General features: G+C 33.6%; 1 protein-coding gene across 7 annotated transcripts in view; it reads right to left on the reverse strand.

Moving 5' to 3' along the window:
• LOC149409902 (latrophilin Cirl-like) overlaps positions 1 to 20,691 on the reverse strand; it is an 847,643-nt gene that overhangs the window by 463,564 nt on the left and 363,388 nt on the right. For 3 of the 7 annotated variants that reach the window (XM_089649263.1, XM_089649258.1, XM_089649264.1), the window contains exons 1-2: positions 18,725 to 18,866; positions 15,242 to 15,453 (exon numbers count right to left, since the gene is read on the reverse strand). The exons of 3 other annotated variants lie outside the window; for them this stretch is intronic. The gene's annotated coding sequence lies outside the window, so the exon portion shown is untranslated. Of the gene's footprint in view, positions 1 to 15,241; positions 15,626 to 18,724; positions 18,867 to 20,691 lie in introns of those variants that run through there. One more of the 7 variants, XM_089649259.1, reaches the window with a different exon arrangement.

Here is a 20,691-nt window from a genome sequence, read left to right on the forward strand (position 1 = left end):
AATAGTGATTTAGCACTAAGCTTCGCCTTAAGTGTACCGGGCGAAACGACAAAAGACTAATGTAAGAAGTCATTAGGCATAACTGCGATTTACCGTGTAATTTCTCAAGTTTGAACATCATGTTAATTTTTTCTAACCACGCACGGCATTCATAAAAAAATATAATAATTAGGTACGCAGCAGCGTGTTTAGTAATAGTAAATAAACTAAAAGTACTTGTGATAATAAATGCTAAACGTGCAGCCACACCCTTACCCGGCTTGAATAAAGAAGACAAAGTATTCGAAGGGGTTAGGGTGAGGCCACACTCACTTCTTAAAGTTGTCAGGTTTGAAGGGAGAAAATCAACTACGAGTTTTAGGCGTGCCTGAAGTAATAACTTAGTATAAAAAGTTCAGAGAAAATAACACGGAGAATAGAAAATTAAATTGGAAAAGAAATGCATTTTTATAAAAACATTATTTTCATAATAAGGATTTTTACATCATGGTTTACTAATGATATAATAATAAATAATTATTTCGGTTATGATTCTGTCTGTAACTCGGGTTCATTGAACTTGGATTTGCTTTGAATGTGTCATTTTTAAAATTGTAACTGATTATGGGAACAATTCATACAAGCGATAATGTAGATAGATTTCAAAATTATTCTACGTTAATTATCAAATTAATAATTCTCTGAAATGTGTATTTTTTTGTTAAAATATTTAACCTAAGTAATTTTCCAGTACTAATTCGAAAGGAAAATTTCTGATAGTATCTAAAATTGACCATATTTGTTTTTTGAAAGGCTGAGGCAAATATTTTTTTTAGAAATACTTACCGCTTCAGAAATCCTACAATTATAATATCCCGCGATTTATCACGGGTCTGTGCTAGTAAGTAAAAAAAAAAGAGCGCAAACATCCATTCTGAATATAATACATATATTTATGGTTTTTGTGTGAAATTCGTAGAACTCCATTTAATTTTTTTTTAAATTTGATAAATTCAAATTTAATAAAAATCAAATTTAATGATATAATTATTAAGTTCTGCAAGTATTTTTTGGTTTTTGTTATTGTTACAGCTGTTTCGGCTTTCAAGGCCATTTTCAAACTGTGGTTTAGCCACGTTTAGACGACTTATTAATATGATTCTATTTTACCCCCTCCCAAATTTAAAATGATTTATTACCGGTTAAACCAATTTACTGATAAAAATAATTGTGACATATACATATAATTAATAATACATATAATTATATAATATGGTTACTCGTGTAATTAATAAACCTATTTAGAAAAACGGTTAAAACAACCAACAAATCAAAACGCACATGACGTCATTCAATACCGTTTGCAGCGACATTGTTCAGCAATGTGGAAAGAAATACAACTATTGTGACGTCAATGGATTCAAAAAGACGTAAAAAAAACAAACAATTTATTCTATGATATCGAACCTTAAAAAAATTATAAAAGTTAATATAACTAAAAATAAGGAAACAATAAAATAAAATATATTATTCTGTTCCCCCCCAGGGGTAAGCAGAGAGGATGAACTGCCAAACAACTTCATGCTTCATTCACATTCATACATAATGTCATTCTTACCCTTTTGTTATATTGACTCTTGACAAGGCTCCACTCAGTGTATATGGTTCATATGTATAATTATGTTTTGGAGTGCAAAACATGGCACAGAGAGAAGGGTGCGAAACATTTACTCTTGTGGGATTAAAAAGTAGTCGGGGACATCCCAGGAGAACGTGGCAGCATCAGGGGAATCGAATCCTGACGCGGGTTATGTCACAAGGTGGAATAATAACACTTAAAATGGATTAAATAAGGGGTGTGATCCAAGTAAGGAAATCTTCTCTGCTTACTTTGGCGGCGAAACTTTGGGTTAAATTATACCCATATGATCCATGATTTTTAATTTTTTTAAATTTATTTATTCTTTAATATAAAGCAGTTTGTAAGATCAAACTTAAGAATTTCGGTTGACTGTGCGTTAGTCCTGTGTAAAATCTGGTTCAATTAACTCAAATTTGCTTTAAATTTAAGTGTAATTTTCCAAAATTGGAACTGACTGTGTGAATAATTCAGACAATCGATAATGTAGGTGAACTTACACGGAGAAATCTTACTGATATAAAATATTCCTAGTTTATTAAAAATCTCTTAAAATTATACGTAATTCGGTTAAAAGCGGGATTGCAGGCCTTTAACGAATGAATTGACAGAGTGCCCAACAAAGTATCCGTTAAAAGCGAACGAAGAACACGTGTTTTCGATATATTCTGAATGACTAATATTTTTGGCATGATATATTTATAACAGGATCATTTTTCTTCGTAAGGCTTGTTTGAATTTGAAAAGATTCTTGTATAATTTGATTCTTAACCCTTACATCAGTTCCAATTTTTAAAATGTCACGCAGGTAATGAAATTTTATTGTTTGGTAATAATTGGAAAGTAGAGAAAAAAATTGAGAAAATAACAGGAGATTACAGCGCTTATGAGACAAACATTGATTTCCGCAGAAATTCTCTACGTTCGCTTTCACCCCTTCAACTAAAGTACAGAATTTACTATAATGTAGGTAAGTACCTTCGCGGCAAAAGGGGGTAAGATGGAGCACCCACAGGACGGGGTAAGTAAGTACAGGCGCCTGGAGGGTAGAGCGGGGTAAGAGGGATCCCTTTGCAAATTACAAAAAGGCACGATGATGGCTCGGTTTCTAATGACAATAGAACGGGGTGGAAGAAGCGGGGTGGCGTTTGTGCCCCACCGGGGTGTTCAATGTGCCCCAACGGGCTAACAGGGGTGGCCAGTTTTGCCCCGGTTTACGCTAAATACCAAGATGGTGTTTGTAATAGGGCATGCATTACCGGTAAATATGGTGCATTTCCATTAGCGAATGACATAAAATTAATACATTTTTTTAAAAAGTGATTTACGTACGATTTACATTTAAATTATGGAATCTCCAATTTAATCCATCACGCCTCTGCCATATTCTGTCAGATGGTCGGATTATTTCCGCTTTGTAATAAAATCCAAATAGATGGAATATTTCTGAACGTATCCGAAAACTAAAAACTGTTTTAGAAAGGTGATGAAATATGCTTTATTATTAGAAATAAACATATATTTTTTAAGGAAAACATAAAAAAGTTTTAAAAGTGGCTCACCTTACGTGTTTTTTTTAAACTAAAATTACTGATAACGAAGGAAAAAAAACACACATTTTATTTTCATGAAATTTTTTATGATTATTTGTTGAATTGCGGTCGGAAAAAAAATGATAAATAAAAAAATCTGTGGTTAATTTTTAGATTTGAATATAAAGCGTGGTGTTTTCTCTTTCTAACATCGTTTAGATCATATTTTGCACCATGACAGTAAGGCAGACGCAACAATTTTTATGAGACCTGTATGAACTGTTCTCAAAAACGAACAAAATACCTGAGGGTTAAGACGTTTTGGAAAGGAAAGGAAATAGTGGAAAGAGGAAGGTTGGAAAGAACTTGGCGATTAATATTTAGTAATTAAAAATGGTTAAAGCCATGTAAACATTGAATAGAATTTAGAAAGAAATGTTTTATGGGGGCGAAATTTAGAGTAATCATCTATCACTCTGTAGGTATTAAAACACATACACGATTTTACATTAAAAAGTTTAAAATAATGCGTTTTTATTTAAAACCGATAGTAATAAATAAGATTTTGCAGTCAAAATTAATGTATTATTACATACATATTATGTATTATATCTGTACCGGACAGCAGATGGATATACCTAAATAATTATTAAATAATCAAGAAAATGAATATTTGTCTGATGTGACGCATTGTACGATGAAGAATCCTTTGTTGTTTACTCGCACGACAAACCGTGGGACTTAGTATATGTTTAGATTTAAGAATAATTGCTCCACATTAACACGTGTAGAAACTATTGTATTCGAACCACGTGTCATATCGCCAGTTCAAGGATGAATTAGTCGCACGACAAACTGTGGGACCTTAGTATATGTTTAGATTTAAGAATAATTGCTCCACATTAACACGTATAGAAATTATTGAATTTGAACCCAATAAATACGCCAACAACTGGCTCAACCAGTCAGTTGTCTGACGACTTTCGCAAGTTGTGTTTCTATTCAAATCCTTACCCAAGGTACCCCCAGAGGAAACCGGCATTTACAGTCAATGTCACTGGCGTAGGTGTCCAGTACAATATCTTCATATTATGTAAAGAAGAGTAGCGTGGCCTGCCTTCGTTTTTTCATAAAAATCTACAGTTTTATTCCGAGATTGATGATTTTTTGCACACCTGACCTTAAAAACACGAGGAATGTGACTGTCTACACGAGAAATTAAAAACCACCCTCATCACCAATTCCTACCCCTTCAAGCAGAATTTTGATTCGAATTTGATTGAATGTTCAAAATGGCTGTAAAATTACTGTCTTCATCTGATTTCTAAAAACTGTTCAGCTAATTATAATTTACTGGAAAATCGGTAATGTAAATTAGCCACATTTACCGTAAAACCGGTAATGCAGCCCTAGTTTGTGAGGGGTGGTGGTCCGTCGTGCCCCGGCTGTGTTAAATACTGGGCGCTGAATAGCACAAAAGATTGAACGCTATATTGTTAAAGTTTATCGAATTTATATAGAATGATAAGACGGTTTTAGACGATAACTTATACAAAGGATTTATTAATAATATTACGAAACCTGAGTTTCAAAATTATTATTATTTTATTTCGTAAAAAGAAGCGATGACTTTGAACATTGATAAACAGATAAAACATGGAGAAAATTATTCGTCTTCTGTAGTTCACCGAAAACGAGTGAATGTTTTTTTTTTTCAAAAAGACTTGTTTTCGTAATTTTAAAAAGCATCACAAAAATATAAAGTATTTTAAAATTATTTTCTAATGCCTAATTCATTATAAGCCATGATTTTATTTATTTTTCCCTAGAAAATCAATGTTTAAATCGGGCGTGGTTATATAGAACAAAAAGGTCCGCATATTTTATTTTATTTGAACTCGCAATTTTTCCAGAATGTACTTTATAATTAAGTCTAGTCAAATTACTAGTTTTCCTGTTAAAAACGGGACTGCAGGCCTTTGAAAAATGAATTGACAGAGTTCCTAAGAAAGCATCAGCTATAAGCGAATGTTTTATGAGGACGGGGGAACAGGTGTTCATAAAAATATTGGCATACAGTTATTGTCGCATTACGTCATGACATTTGTTAAGAAAAGAACACGTGTTCTCCATATACTCCGGAAATTGGCATGCTGTCACTTTTTAAACAGGATCATTTACCCCCGTGTGTGCACATCACATTAAAAAGTTATTTATCACGTCGATACTCGATACATCATATTATGTACTTATTATATTCGATAGTCGTTGCCTTATCCAAAAAACGCTTTTACTAGAAACATGACTTGTATTTCCGGTCAATTCCCCGAGCCTAATGGACGTTTTACACAATGCATTATTTCATACCGATCCCCGTATGGAAACATATCCGGACCCATATGGAAAATCATAACGATTTTTTTTAAATTAGCTCCACGAAGGAGGCCTAGAAGAAAAAAATTCTCAGGGCCTTGGGGATACGGCGTCCTCTGAGGGAAAGGAAGGAGAGAAAAGTTATGAGAGGTGGGACCATTACAGTATAATGTAGTAAACATTTAGGGTGACCATGACATAGTACATTGATATTTAATTGCAAGAAGAAAAAAAAATAAAAAGAAGAAAGAAAGAGAAAAAAATTAACATTATTGTAACATTTTTTTCTACTAGCGTTCTTAATTATCCAATATTACATTGAATAGCATGTATTTTAATACCTGTTTTTTTAATGATAAATGATCTGGTCTAATGCATGTGTAAGTAAGGTTATAATATATTTGAAAAAACAAACGCTTATCCATTATTATAGTCATTACTTTGACTGAAATGGTATAGGCTTTGTAAATACGCGAGACAACAGTAGCATTCTTGCAACACCCCCAGAATATAATGTTTCTCTCTGCGTTGTTTGTCGCTGAATTTTGCAACATCCACCAGCCAAAAGGTTTCATCTTCTAGAGAGCCTTAGGGGTGGGGGGTTGATTGAAATATCTCAGAAGTGTCTTTTTGCATGCAGACATTAGCAAGCCTTGGTATTCTGTTTATGCTTATACTCCTCCCCACTGTTTTCAACACGGTCTGCCGATTTAAAAAAATCTTCTACCTGCATTTCGTGCAGTAATAGTACAAAATCCCCCAACAACAGAAAACATCTGTAAATTATTAGGATGAGAGGGTTTTTCAATATACGTATGTATATATTTTTTGTGATTGGACAGAAGTCATAACAGTATGGAGCCAGTGGGATTATGGCATTCCCAATAATTGGGGTATGTTGGGAGGCTGAAGAGAATTTTGTCGTCCTGCACAATGTGCGCGAACAACTAAGCGTTTGACTGAGCGTCTCGTGCAAACCTTCAAATAAACTTTAGGTGATTTTTTGAGCCCAATTTTTATAATTTCTAACAAATTGGCAGCCAATTCACATTATGACATTAATTTTGCCCCACCTGCGTTAAAAAAATAGATCGGAAATAAGTCAAATAAGCAGTAACAATAATTCCCCGTTCTTCAGGAGTGTATCGCTCCATTGCTTGTTGTCAACTAATTCACTATCTGTCTACAACATAAATGTCAAAACACAATGACATTTGACGCCATTTGCAAAAATTATAGCACATTCACATTATGACATTACTTTTGACACACCTGCGTTAAAAAAAGACTGGAAATTGGTCAAATAAGCAGTAACAATAATTCCGCGTTCTTCAGGTGTGTATCGCTCCATTGCTGGTTGTAAACTAATTCACTATCTGTCTACAACATAAATGTCAAAACACAATGACATTTGACGCCATTTGCAAAAATTATAGAACATTCACATTATGACATTACTTTTTACCAAGTATAAACCAGTATGGTTATGGTTAATCTGTAGCTTTGTACAGAGCCTCTGAAGTCATATTTTACAAAAAGAGCACCACAAAGATTAATCCTATTTTTAAAATATTTTTTTTACATTAACTCCACACAGTAGAGAAAAATAATATCCCTCAGTGCCTTAGTCACCTTCAGGGATCCTTGACGGTCTTTTTGAAAAAAGGAAGGAGTGTACCTGGGTCTTGAAGATGACTCTGTTGTATGAGGGAGGAAACAGAGGACGGAAAATAATTCCACAGCAGAGCTGCTGAACTCTAAAACAAGTCGTAGAAACGACCCGATCTCATGTGAAAAAGGCAGCCGCGTAAAATGTTGGTCGCGCGTTTGGCGTGTTTCCCGACTGTGCACCGGCGCCGAAGGTATCAATGACACTAGTTCGTCGGAGCATCATCGATTGAAATACCGGTAGAACAAGGATAGCATTCCCACCCGACGCCTATGCTCTGCAGATTGCAATCCGTGTGTTGAGAGGATAATATCAACTAGACTGCCCGTTTATGCCCAGAGTTAAAGTCTTATTGATCAGATTTTCAAAATGTCTGCTCTCTCTATCCAACAATGTCAGAGAAAATAAGTTATCGAGGCAATGACAATTAAATGACAATCTACGATTGTCATTTAAACCAGTAAATAAAACATTGGTTTCTTTACTTTTGCAGAATCTAGCATCCAATTCATAAATTAACCGCGCTTTTCAAACATTCAATAATATTTGTCTAAATTCGAATGTCGACATTTTTTCGGATTCACTGCCCAAATTTAAAAGTGGCATCACGTCAATAATATTATAAAGTGTTCAATGCGCATATTTACACAGCCACTCACCCATGTAGACACACCTACACACTACACACGTCACCCGGTAATTATTGAATATACATATCATATAGGAAACATATCAAAGGCACCTTGAAATATTTAATATCTGTAAATTGTTCACTGTAACCAATGTAGTGTTTGTTTTTATAATATCAAATAGAAAAGTTTATTATTAAACCATTTCACAGACGAAATCAAAGCGATCCAAATCTACATTTCACAAAAAATAGCAAAAATCTAAGCACAAAAAGAGAAAAAAATAATTCCAGGGCTTATACATACTGCTCTACTATTTAAAAATAGTCCTAGCTTGGTAGAAACCAATGAAAGAGAAGTGGTTAGAGGGAATCCTCCATGAAAAGTAACGACTCCTTCCCGCGATGTGTATTGTGAAAGACGTCGTGATATTTTTCCCCTACAAATGATGAAATGACTCAAAATGGCGAACGTCGAGGTATTAGAACCCACCTTTACCAAGATGAATAGAAGAATGATACTAGAGTTTGCGCGGCTTTGGTGCGGTAGAGCTAAAGCTTATAAATCCGAATTTAATAAGATACGAGAACTGTTACACGGTTCTAAACGCCGTTCGAAGTAAAAAAAAATTGCACTAAATAAACATCAAGAAATTCGAAATGTCATAACAATTTGACCTCAGGTGTCAGTGTCAGAGTGTGGGTTTATTTTTCGTACAAATCTACAATTTTATTCTGCGATTGATAAAATTTTGCACACTTGACCTTCAAAACATGTAAACATTTATTAAAAAAAAAAAAAAATAATAAAAAAAATTTAAAAAATTAAAGATAAAATAAATAAATAAAAAAAATGTGAAAGGTCACTTATCTACATGATTTTTCTAAAAACCACCCCCAATCCCTTCAGTATTCCTTACCTACGAGTATATGGCGATTAAGTTTAAATTGCCGCTTTACACCAGCCAACTGTTACGATTGATAATGCAAATAAAAAAACTTCACCAAAAAGTGTTTTATTTTATTTACCGAAGTTCAGACAAAAATATTTAAGTTTTTACGATCATTTTCTAAAGAACTTAATTCGCAACATTATACAAGAAAACCAAAATCGAAAATGTAGGAGATTTTATGGGTCGGATACTGATATTTTTACTGCGCTTATAAAAAGAGTTTTTTTTTAAATCCTCAATTATTTCAAAGGCCAAGATGTGTTCTACCGGCAGTATTTAAGGCGATGCACTACGTCGGGTACTATTTTAAATCGAGCCGTAATCAATAACACCCCTTACGTAGATGGCGATAAGGTTTAAATTCCCGCTTAACACCATCCGCCTGTTTTGATTTATGCAAGAAAAAAACATGGCCTAAACGTGCGTTTTATTTTATTTTGTGGATGTTCAGACATAAATATTTAATTTTTTTCCGATCATTTTATAAATAACTTAATTTGCCACACTATACAATAACATCATAACCGAAAATGGGTTCGAAGGTAGGAGATTTTGAACTTTAAGGCGGTTTTCATAGACCTTATACATTATTTTATTCTGGGCTTATAAAAAGACTTATTTAAAAAATACTCGATTATTTCAAAGGCCAAGATGTATTCTACTCGCAGTATTTAATTAAAGCATCTGAAACATTTCTAGGCGACCAAATTTTCAAACCAAAAAAACACGATTTTGCATTACTACGTAGTGCATCGCCTTAATTAAACCATCTAAAATATTCTAAGCTATGAAATTTTGAAACTAAAAACACATGATTTTTGCATTTCTATGTGTAGTGCTTCGCCAAGTATAAAAAAGTTATTTATTTATTTATTAAACGCCATAAAAGGCGTTTACAATAATGTGATACATGAGATTATAAGTACACAGTGGTACATAGGTGAATTTTACTATTATATTTAAGAACACAACAATATGTATACAAAACGACATTGAATGTGATACAGCTGAATTTTTTTAATGCATAGAATGCTACAATAATAGAAAGCACTTCATTTAAACAGGATAAAATATACAGAAAAGGTGACTTGCCAACAGATATAATCTAGCAAAATATTATAATAGCGCAAATAGTAGTGAGTTTATTGTTACAATTCAAATTTATCTCCACTTGGCCACTATGGCCGGCGGGTATGGCAAAGTAGCTTCAACAATTCAGGGATGTCAGAGACTTGACAATTAAAAATAACATTTTTCATTAAAATAATACATTTTTCATTGTGTAGATGAATTTAAAGAGATGTTCCATATCGCACCTAAAGCACGACAAGAAGAGTATGTAGCGTGTAGTACGAAGACATTGTGCGATTATATACGTCCCTTGGCAATTGTAACGTAAAGTCCGAGAAATTCACGCTTCAATGGACACATCACCGGATAATGTAGACGTTAGAAATATTATATTTCATATTATTACGTTCCCAGGGGACTGCGAAACGCTTTCTCCTGAAAAAGTGTGTTACTTTCATACTTTCTTGACAGTTGGAACATTTATGGAACGTTAATATTTTAGCGTGAAGGCTTGAAAGGTTTTAGTAGCTAGCAGTTTTTAAAAAGAAATATGTCTAAATGCTTTTTTAAACAAATTTCACAGAAGTTTAATATGGAAATGTATCAAGATTCTGCCGCTGTGAGCCCCGATGTATACCTGTGTATGTAAAACTAGTCGTTTTGAGAAGAGTCAATTACATTATTAGATTATTATCAACGGTACATTTTAATAAGGAATTCCAGCCTTTTTCTAATATAGTTAGGTTTAATGTATATATAGTTAGATATAAAAGATAATATAATTTCAGTTAAGTTTATGTTTTGGGTCTCCCAAAATCGCAACCAAATCTATGGAAATGACGTGTGACGTCACCATTCTCAAAAAGCCAACTTTTTTTCAATCAGCGCTGTATGGGAGTCAGGGCGTTTTTTATTCTTAAGATTACCCGCTTTTAACATTGAGAAACTAGTTAAAATGTTAACATTTCGTCACTAATCGATTGTATCGAAGTGCAAAAATACATACACGACCGTACCTAATAATTAATTTACCGGTATTTAAAAACCTGCATTACTACTAAAGAAAAAGACATTGTTGATCATAGATATGTTACTCGTTTTTAGAGACAATTATTTAAAGTTGCCTTTAAAATCATGAAAAATTAAATTGTTCAATGGCCTATATATGTATAATAATTTAAAACAAAAAAAAATTGCACATCCTCAAATCCAAATATAAGATTTGTGCGAAAGAGACTTACACTTACATTCCTTCTTGAATTGTATAACAATAATATTGCCTTACGTCTACTGTGTTGGATGTTGAAGAATTTAGACAAGCCATAAAGTTCCTGTCTACTTATAATATATTTTAACCAGAAAATTAATTTTATTCTATATTTGAAATGTGTACATATTTGTCATGTTTATTTTTTTAATGGATAATCATGACAAGTAGAGTCTTACTAAAGATTTTTCAAGAGTCTGCGCTAGTCATCAATAAAGAATTCTTTAAAACTTTCAATGTTTGTAAACGATCAGATATTTCACAAAAGGTTTCGCGTCAAAAGAAATAACTTTAAAATCGATTAACTTAACCTCCAGTTAAACCAGGTTTAAACCCGAGTCTAAGGTTAATATAACCACTATTATAACTTCGGTGAGAAGCTTCAATCTGTCTCTGCTACCCCCCCAGGGCTGTATCCAAAATTTCTTTACATTTTTAATATTCTTCATCATTTATTCCCCATGCCCCCTACCCTGCTTCCGTCTTCCGCAGCGAATAAAAATTGTAAATTTATTCATAGAATTTGGATTGATTAATACCCTACTCTACAATGAATTATGTCGCAGTTGATATTTTATAAACATAAAATATAGTATAGTCTCTAGTATTTCTCGTATCCTTGAGCAGGGGCTCTCAATCGGGGACTGTTTAACCCTAAAAGTGCCAAAGACGACGGATACCTCTTCCCTTTACAAATCCTTTCACTCTCACAATCATATAATGTCCCAAATCGGAGATGCCGTAGTTCCACTGATTCCAATTAACACGTCAAACGCGTGCTTAACAGAATAGATCGTTTTTACGACTCGTTCTTGAGTTCAACAACTCTGCTGTGTAAAGATTTGCAGGCCTCGAGGGTTTCCTCCTTCCGACAACCTGAGTCTCTTCAAGACCCATGTTCACTTCTTCCTCTCCTCAAAAAAAAACCTCCACACAGCATCCCTAAGTTAGCCCAAAGATGACATAGGCCTTGAAGAATTTTGTTTTCCTCAAGGCCTCCTGTGTCTTCCATTAAAAAATCAGTTTATTCTTGTTTTCATACCGCACAAGAGTCCCAATTGCAACATAACCTAACTGATTCCAACTGTCTTCCAGCTCTTATGTCTTACACAAGGGCGATACTGAGAGTAGATTAAGTATTGATTTCTCGCTTCCAGCTCCTTGTTTCTGTAATTTGACTAATATTTTCTTGCAGAAAAATAATATTGTATATTCAATAAGGGGCCGCAGGTTGAAAAATATTGAGAAACATCGTCCCCACAGTCCCCCCTCCCCCTTCACAGAACAAACACGAAAGCAGCGCGAAACAATCTACGTTTTCGTTCGATTTGAAATGGAGAGCTTATTTATGTAAATATTTTGAAGAATTCATGTACATTTATTTTTGCACCTTTTAGGGGATGGGAAAAATTGTACTTCATCTTTCCATTCTTCTTATTCACCCACGGTACGCCCCCGTTGGCTTTATTGTGCTACAGTAAATAAAAAATAAATTAAAATGTCAAAGTGATGCCTCGTCTGATGGTGTAAAAGTTACCCCAAGTGAATGCAGTTCTTTAAATTTAAAGTTTAGACTTTTGATATTGATCACTCAAAGTTTATAGGTTTACACAGCTTTTTTTGACAGCTGAAATATTAATATAAATGGTTCTGCGCTGATAGCTCCATCATAACCTCTCTTTCTGTTAAGTACATATTTGTAACAAGGAAAAAAGCAAAGAATGGACGAAAATAAGGACGTAATAATAAAAATAAATAAGAAATAATTTATATCATTGATGTCGCTATACCAAATTCCTGTAATATTCAAAAATCTGTTAGCGAAAAAATAAGAAAATACACAGATTTAGGAAATGAAATAAAAAGAATTTGGCATTCTCAGACTATAAAAATATTACCATTCGTTATTTCGGCTACTGGCATTATACCTAGCTCTCTAATTAAAAATTTAGGCGTATTAGATCTATCAAAAAATTTATATATAAAGATGCAAAAGTCGGTCATTTTGAATACATGTAGGATAACAAAAGATTTTTTTAAATATTTATGTTGAGGGATCAGTAGGATTTATAGGCCCTGTTAGAAGTTCTACCGAGCCGAACCCTCTGATATGAAAATATCTGGAGACGGCATAGACATATGAATATTAGTAGACCTGCCCTAAGTGATTAAAAGCGTATTATCCCCACTCCCCATACCGGTTCCATTGGAGCCGGCTGTGCTCGCGTATGGCCTCAAGTGAAATTTGAAAACGTGACGTCATCATTCTTGTGCGAACTATGGTCGAGGCATCATCGGTTCATTTTACGAAATAACACGGCAAAATGGACTTGTACTATGAAATCTTGTAAAAATAGATGTGAAAAAGAGAATAAACCCAATTGTCGTATTACATTCCATATATAAGCATTATTTTACTTTATTTTAAGCATATTCACATCGTATAATATGAATCAGTTGTTACTATCACATCGAGAAACGTCTGGACGCGAAACACAAAGCTGGTTGGTTGCTGGGAAGTAAATTATGAACATTTATAAAAGTGTCTTAACTAAATACTTAAACGAAATATTCGACTCTGAAAATAGAACCGATTTTTTTTGCCGAATTTAGACTTCGCAAATTTGTTCATAACGTGGCGAGTAATTTGCGCTCCCATGTAAAAATGTCTATTCATTCAAAAGCAGATTTTACTTTTAAGAAGTAAATGGTGATATTATAATGCGAAATGCCTATTTACTGTCAGATTGATTTATTGACGAATCACAGTCAGCTTCACTCCCTTCGTTCTTCAACAGTTGATTTTACCCCTCGCCATTATCTTCTCGTCTAATAATTCCTATGTCTGTGGGAGACGGTGAATTTTTTTCCCATTTGATATCTGGTGAGTTGACGTGTTGTTGTTCTTGTATTGTTTTGTATTTATTTTACTTATATAATGCACTTACATAGTGTTGATTGACTAGCTGATCATTTGTGGAAAAGTGAGTGGAAGGGTTTAGTTTTTCCTATGGGGAAGATTTAACCCGGACAGCAAAATCGGAAGCATAAAAAAAAATTTATAATTAGTTCTACCGAGCCGAACCCTCTGATATGAAAATACCTGGAGTCGGTGAATTATTTTCCCATTTGATCTCTGGTGAGTTGACGTGTTGTTCTCGTATTGTTTTGTATTAATTTTTCTTATATAATGCACTTACATAAATATGTTGATTGACTAGATGATCATTTGTGGAAAAGTGTGTGGAAGGGTTTAGTTTTTCCTATGGGGAAGATTTAACCCGGACAATAAAATCGGAAGTTAAAAAAAAAACTAAGGACGCCCGAGAAAGACATGGCACGAACAAGTGAATCAGATACTCGAGTCGGGCCATGTCAAGAGTCAGAATAATAGAACAGTATGTATGAGACGATGTATGAATGTAAATGAGGCAAGAAGTGTGTGCCAAGACCGAGTTGTTTGGCGGTCCGTCCTCTCTGCCTACCCCTGCGGGGAAGCGGCGTGATGGTTAGTTGGTTAGGAAAAAAAACGTCTTATATTATAATTGCACTAAACTTCACAACAAAATCCCACTCTCTTTCGAAAATCGCAACATTATAAGATTTAAATCTCAAATAAAAATCTGGATACAAAACACAGGGAGATCAGAAATAAAAAAAATATATATTGCGACACCAAATATGGACTACAAACTACATATGTATTTTAATATGTAAATGAAATCCTCAGCACGAGAGATCCCAGTCAGGACATCATGATCTTTATTTGCTACAAAAAAATAAACAAATGTGAAACTTCGAAATTCATTTTTATTGAAGTGAAAATTTAAGTAAGTCTAATATATATAATAAAAAACAATAATTTTATTATAATTAAATTAAAAACAAAGAAACATTTTGAAAATTATAATTTCTTCATCATTTAGAAAAGATCCATTGCCAATTTTAGTGAGAGTAAAAGCAAATATACAATATAAAATAAATAAATACAGTGTCCACCCGTCTTGACACGCCAAAAGATGTATCAAATCAAAACGGAAGTTAATAAAAAAATTATTATGATTACAACAAAGGGGCTAAAGGGAGCTATCAACAGTACGGGATTATAAAAAATAATATATTAAACATACCTTAGAAATTCTGCGTTTTATTTGGTGATTTATCAATTTATCCTTTTGATGCAGTCGGCAGAAACAAACTCCCACATTCATCTTTTCCACTTGACATAACATTTCATGTCGAGCTTCATCGAAGCCACTGTTGACAACATCGGTCAAAAACTCACTTAAAACAATACTAAAATTATTATCACTGTTCACTTATGATGTTGATTAAGTTGGTACTGAAGAAAAAACACATCAAATTTTGACCGGATTAGAAAAACAAATATTCCACTGTGTAGCGTTTCTGTGTAGGTTACAGATGTTTCCCCTAAAATACCCCTTTATCTTGAAAATATATTCATGCGGTATAAAAATTTAAAAGTAGGTACCTACTAATAAGGAATCCTAACAATAAAATATAGCATTTTAAATAAAATCCTGTATTCGAAATTTAAAATTGATGTTTAATCAAACCATTAGACGTTTCCCAACTAACAATCTAAATCGGTACCTACCTGCTAAGAAGAAATCATAACAATCGAGATGGTATCCGTATTCGATATTCAAACCGTAAGAACTGACAATTTAAGTGTGTACCAACGAATAAGGAATCCTAACAATTGAGTGGGTAGGTACCTAGTATTACGAGTTCGAATTTCAATAGTGATGCATTTTAAAACTTTTTCTGGTTCTTAACTCACAATCTATTGCCTACCTACCTAATAATAATAATTTCTAAGAGAAAGAAGTACCTACTTATGCATAAAATATTACGAGTTTTAAATTTAAAATGTGATGTGATCCAACGTTACATAAAGCGGCCACTTCAAAGTAACTTTTTTGCTTAATAACCGTTAAAAATGAGTCACATTTATAAATCTCACCTCAGCAAAGAAGTTTTTACACTTCTTTAAAATATGACGTCAATTTTTAAATCTTTTTTTGTGACGTTACCACTTTTGGGAATCTAATCCCAGAGCAAAATTTAAAAAAATAAGATAAATTTGAACACGGAAAAAGTCTTGACTTGTAAATTATGTGATTCGTCACAAGACAAAATGTCCGGAGCAGTGGAACTACGGCATTCCTTTTTGGGGAACATTTTGAGGTTATATGACGTATGTGTGTGACAAGGATGGGAAGTATTTGTCTATTTAGATCTAAACATAGCTAAAGCCATTTAATGTAAGTCTTCAATTTAGAATGGTGTTCTTTCTCACCAGGGCTGTTATACTAAGAGTATTTATCACTTTAACAACGCATTCGTAACTATTTTCGAAACAATAAAATAACATTAAACATATAACAATTTTAGCACAATCTATTTAGGCATCGTATAGTTAAAATTCAGAATTTCTCAAACTAACAACACTAAAAACAAGTTTTCTTAGTAAAATAATGCAAAAAAGTGAATTCTTCTAAGTACCACATTGAGATAGAACATTCCACGAATCATATTGAACAAAAAACGTGATAACACTGATAACTCTAAGTTAATTTTCAAGTAATGTGAAAGTTCTTTACAATTTCTGTTATTATTTCAGTTCTGTCAAGTAACTGGCCTATAATGATATAATAACAGAACTTGAATAGGTCATTCACATAACCCGAAAATGAACGTTGAAATTTGATGAATTTTTCAAATTCTATGAAGCAACCCATCCAAATAGATGAAAACCAAGTAACCTACCACGCCTCGAACTAATGCCAGGTACCCAAATCTTTCACCCGAACTGACAAACTTAGCTCAATAGCCGCTATTTTGGGTTCAATTTGCAGTAAATCACACTCAAAATACACAATTCAAATCACTTTTGAATGTTGAACAAGTTTTACGGGTCAAACAATTTGCGATTCGAGTATAAGTTGCTGCCACTGGACAAAATTGGTTCAGATTACTATCAAAACTAACTGAACTCAAACTAAATGGAAGTTATTTACTTGGTTCGATAACCATACTTATGTAAGCGAATCATTATTAGGTGTTGAATTCAAACTATGACTTCTTCAATGAAGTTCTTTAATATTTGAAACTCTTCCAAAAAAAATTAAAATTGGATCAGGTTTGTTTTATAACCAACGTGTTGTTTTAAAGGGAAGTTATTCTATTAAAAATTAACTTTATTAGCAATTTGGTTTGCACCAACCACTATTGCAATACATCAATGCAGTTTTTGACACCGGTAAAGATGTTGTCATACCGGACTAAAAAATGCAAGCGTTCAAAATTACGGTTTGCTTGATGAAAGATTAAATGCACTTGATAACACTTGTCTAACATTGTTTAAAATCATCTTTGAAAATTACGGTTTGCTTGATGAAAGATTAAAAGCACTTGATAACACTTGTCTAACATTGTTTAAAATCATCTTTGAAATCACACACAATGAGGATTATACAACAACAAAAAACAACTAAACTCAAAGAAAACAGTTTTTCTTGTACTTTATTTCAACAATTACTGTAACCACACCTAAGCGTCTGTTAAAAGCGGTTCTGATACGGAGAAATATCTCTTCACAGCGTTCGGACCAAACATCACAGAACACCAGCTAGCGCCACATCGTTCACTAATATTATACTTTTAAAAGCTTTATACATTCAAAAGGATGATTTTATTAAAGAAAGCTCTGCGAAATGTATTTAAAAACATTTTTTTACACTGTTCAATATATTTACCTAAAAATCAATTAGATTTGCCAAAAAATAACCAATTGAATGCATAATTCAGCCAAAATCAACTATTAGTGGTTTGAGACGTTCAAAATCATGGCTTGCTTAATAAAAGCTTTCAAAATGCATTTTACAGCACACTTTTCTCCCCGTTCCATTCCCGAATACTCTAAATTCATCAGGTTTACTTCAAAACTTCACATAACACAAACCGGCAAACACAATTCGTTCAAAAACACACCTTTCTTGGCTTAATTCGTTTAATACTATGATTTACTCGATGAAAGCTCCCTCAATGTACTCTGAAACACGTTTTGACATTGTTCAAAATGCTCTACATTCCAAATGTATCGGATCTATGACCAAATAATCACAAAATGCAACTCACAAGCCGCGTTAGCAGCGAAACATCACTAAACTTAATCGAAGTAACACTTCATTCCACTGGAAACATCAAACTTTGATCACAAATGTATTATTAGACTCGAAACATCACAAAAACAGCACAAAACATCCGCGCGATCAAAAACTACTGCCTACCTAGTTTTAGAATCAAACTTCTGTATAAATCGAGCCCAGTGACATCTTTCACCATCGGAATCATTAAAAACTGTTCACAGCATGTTTTACAATGCTGTTTCTGTTCAAAACCCACTGTTTTGTCGCCAAACACCTACAAAAAAACGTAGCCAAACTAGTTTTGAACTTTTTCAAACTGGGGGCCGACCGAAACATCTGTCAAACACAGAAACACACACGTGGAATCGAAAAACTAAGTTAAAAATCGCAAAACCACAAACGAAACATCGAGAAATCACAATAATATTCGAGTATTACCGCTCGCGTACACTCAAACACAGGGGCCGGAGCGACCCAAGCAACTTTACACTTTTACAGTGTACAAGAAACGACGAACAACGGCGAATCGGAGAGCGTGGATTGCGCTCTAACGAGAAGCAACCGAACGCGTCGGCGGTCGCGGACAGACTGACGTAGAGAAAAAATGCGACCCAAGGCAGCCTTCAAAAGCATGACGGACCGATGTATGGGATGCCCGGGACGAGAGCGGCACAAGTGAGTGAGGAATTTGAAAGATATAAGAAAAAAGTCAAACACGAATAAGTCAACGAATAAAACATTACGTTTTTAAAATAATGAACGATTTAAATTCAGAAGTACCTTTAACAGAGTATACATCTTATACTAATTCAACGCGCCGTCAAATGTGATGGTTAATCTAATGTAATTTTTGGCCGATTTTGAAAGAAATTCACCGAAAAATTTCGGTTAGTTAAAATATGAAGTAAAATTTTAGTTTACAGCAACCTGAACTTTTTGATTTATTTTGATTATTCAAATAAATTATCGAGTTTAGACATAAGGTCCGTGTTACAATCTATTTTGGTAATTTTTCTAACAAAAACTGTTCTAAAAAAATGTAAGGTTACACAGGACTTTGTACTTTTTCTTTTTAATTTTGTGCGGTGCAGCTGTTACACCTTTAAAGCCAATTTCCCAACATACTTGAATTTGATTAGTTATAAAAAATCTAATTTCGAATTTGCAACTGGAATAAATTTCAAAAACAAACAATCATAATGCACACTATTATTATCAACTTTACGAATACAAAACGGAAAAACTGACCGATAAATTAAAATTATTGGAAATACCAAAGTAAATAATATTCTTAATAGCTAATAAATTTAAATTAAACATTAAAGCAATTTTGCAAACATGATAGCCCTCAAATAAAATAATTAAATATATTTCAAGTATGTTGGGAAATTGGCTTTAAAGGTGTAACAGCTGCACCGCACAAAATTAAAAAGAAAAAGTACAAAGTCCTGTGTAACCTTACATTTTTTTAGAACAGTTTTTGTTCTCTGGCGCTCCCGAAGCTTGCCGGCTGCTTTTTTCAAGCGCTCCTAGATATATTTTTAAAATATTGGGAAGCCCTTGTTTGTTAAATTGTGTAAATATCTAAAAATAACCGTAATCATTTTTATGTTAAGTGTATACAATCAAAATAATTTTAATATCGCAGTTTCTAGCTTAATTGAACTTTTAATAAAATAACTCATATTATTTAAAAATTCTCGTTTCTTAAAACACAGTTGCGCTTCCATCCGATGGTCAACTGGACACATGTGCATACCGCACGTGGCTCGACCTAGCAGCTAATCCCAAGTGTTCAGTTTGTAGTGCAGTGATTTACGATGTTTACTTTGTTATGCAATGCATAATATAAACACTACTATTGTGTATAATAGGGCAACACTATTAAGTTTTAAAAATAAACGTGTATTGTTGGACCCTCTGGTTGCCGCAAAAGTAACCTTGTACAACCTTGTGCGTGACCCAAATGTGAAAGCTAGGTACCGGGGTTGTCGTGGAGGACAAAACAGGAAAAAATATCTATGCAAGAAGGAACAAGACTTTAAAACTAACAATAACTCTAATAATATTAACTCTCTATTAGAACAGGGTATTCAAGTGGTCATACCAACTGACAAACGGAGCGTCCTAGCTTCTGAAGCCCTACGCGATTCTGATAAATGTGACAATCTGAACTTGAATAAAATTCGATCAGAACGACATGCGAATTTTAGAAGCAGACGGCTTGCGGTGGGTTCCTGGAATGCACGTTCTCTGAACAACAAGTTAGAGGAGGTGGATGATGTTTTTAAAGATCAAAAACTCCACATACTCACCATCACAGAAAGCTGGCATGAAAACAGTGAATCTTATTCAATCAAAAGACTTCAAGCTCTTGGGTATGTCGTTCTGGAGCAGGCTCGACC

Source organism: Hesperophylax consimilis, chromosome 29 (genome assembly GCF_061612785.1).
Source record: "Hesperophylax consimilis isolate HC1 chromosome 29, BYU_Hcon_1.0, whole genome shotgun sequence".
NCBI lineage: Eukaryota > Metazoa > Arthropoda > Insecta > Trichoptera > Limnephilidae > Hesperophylax > Hesperophylax consimilis.